The 2098-nt window shown below is 41.3% G+C and overlaps 1 non-coding gene across 1 annotated transcript; it reads left to right on the top strand.

Moving 5' to 3' along the window:
- Window positions 1-639: 639 nt before the first annotated feature.
- Window positions 640-712, top strand: trnak-cuu. The gene has a single exon. It is a non-coding gene; the product is annotated as a tRNA-Lys (tRNA).
- Window positions 713-2098: the final 1386 nt, after the last annotated feature.

Here is a 2098-nt window from a genome sequence, read left to right as displayed (position 1 = left end):
CCTGGTCTAAGGTTTTTTGGTAGGCCCCTGGTCTAAGGTTTTTTGGTGGGCCTCTGGTGTCCCAGTCTGACACTGGCCTGGTGCTCAGTAATGGAGGCTTCGGCTACCTCCCTGGATTCGACAAGAACAAATTTACCGGCACACAAGGCTTGGTTATGCAGGATAAAACTTTGCTTTATTCGTAGTGCAGAAGTGCAACATTTCGGACCATGCCCCTTTCTCAAGGATTGCTTGAGATGTTCTTTATTATCAGGGATACACAAAACAGATCAGTCAGCTGGGGAAGACATCCTTTGCCATCTTGTACAATGTGCCAGCATTCTCTTTGCCTCTTGGTTGTTATACAGAACTTAATAAGCTGCATGTTTCTGCAGCCTCCATATATTTGTGGCAAAGTATTATACACTTCATATGGGGGCCACTTTTATAATTATTAAATTGTATTAAGTTACTTGCTTGCCTCTGCAGAGGAAGGGCCACATCGGGGGCACAGGTGGAAGGCCTGTCAAAGATTCTGACCAAGTAGGGAGCCCAGATATGCATAATAAAGGAAGAACTGGCACTCAGAGCTCGATGCATGCGGGCAAAGCCCTGCGTGTTTATTACAATGTAACGTTTCGGGGGCGGGCCCCTTTGTCTGCCCGGCTAGCTCAGTCGGTAGAGCATGAGACTCTTAATCTCAGGGTCGTGAGTTCGAGCCCCACGTTGGGCGATGTTCTATTGTATCTTGAGTAAATAACACTTAGGCACTCTATTTGGGCTTTGCCCGCATGCATCGAGCTCTGAGTGCCAGTTCTTCCTTTATTACGCTTACTACAATTGGGGTTGCCGATCTCTTCTGACTGTGCACCGGGCCAACTTATGCTGGAGAGGCCAGGGTGTGCTGGTGGGTTCTGGAATTTAGCCCAGATATGCACACACTTCCCAAAGGTCCAGATTTAGGTCCACTGGTTACAAAGTTAAGTTGGGTTGAAAAAAGACCAAACCACAAGTTCCTCCAAACTAACCCCAGTGTGCATAAATATATTATATATATGGGCAGATCAGGAGCGTGGTCAATTTAATATAAATTTTTCTAAAATTAGGTCCCATTCTAATTAGTTGTAAAGGACTACCAATTAGATATTGATCTGCTTGTATCAGGTTTTGCAGGAAAACAAACAACGCGGCAGAGATTAAAAAAAAAAAAAAAAATAGAATGTTAAATGTAAATGTTTAGGGATCTACAACGTCTAAAGGGTTAAATGAAAATAGTAATTTCAGCTAAATGTCTTAAAGGAATATCATTTGTTTCTTGTGGTTAATATACTATGATGTATTTGGAAATTCTTTGTCTACACCCATAACCATACACAAGAATGAATAACATTTACTGTAATTTAACAGCTTACATACTTCCTTCCTCTTGGGAGCATTATGCCACAGTTCTATTGAAAGGCTGAGGTGCTGCATGCTTATTTGTCACCCAAGTGCTCAGTGTTCTAAAACACGTACACGAGTGAATAAACTCATCTTAAAAAGAAAAGGGCTCCTCCCTGACCCCCTTCCCACGCAGAAGGTTACCCAAAGGCAAGGGTCTTTTGACATTCCTTACTTCATAGCTAGGGAGGGTATCTGTATATTTATGAAGTTTCCAGCTTGAACCAATATCATTAGAGCATGACAAACCATTACACAAAAAAAGAAAATCTAATTATCAGTTGCATAGCTATAGTTAGTTACCCTTGCCCATGAAAACTTTGTCTCCTAGAGACAAGCTTGAAGGTGCATTACAGTTAGATTTAGTTGTATCCCTTATTTTCTGTCCTTATTATCTTTGGCTGATATGATGCTTTTATGCATAACAAAAGGGAGGTTGAACCAAGTCAAAGACTCTGTGCGCTAAAAGATATCTATTTTGTGAACTAAGATGAGGAGACATTACATTTATATTTACCAATAACTGAAATTGTGCCAGTGATTCTTGCTAGTGATGAGCAAATTTTCTCACCAGCCATGGATTTGCTAATTTTCCAGCAAAGTGAAATGTGGCAGATTAGCTCGCCACTAATTTTTGCTGATTCCCTGCTTCTCCAGGCTGCTGCTTCTCTATTTCTAT

Source organism: Xenopus laevis, chromosome 1L (assembly GCF_017654675.1).
Source record: "Xenopus laevis strain J_2021 chromosome 1L, Xenopus_laevis_v10.1, whole genome shotgun sequence".
Lineage (NCBI taxonomy): Eukaryota > Metazoa > Chordata > Amphibia > Anura > Pipidae > Xenopus > Xenopus laevis.
The sequence above is the reverse complement of the archived record's forward strand: the minus strand, read 5'-3'. Positions and strand labels throughout refer to the sequence as shown.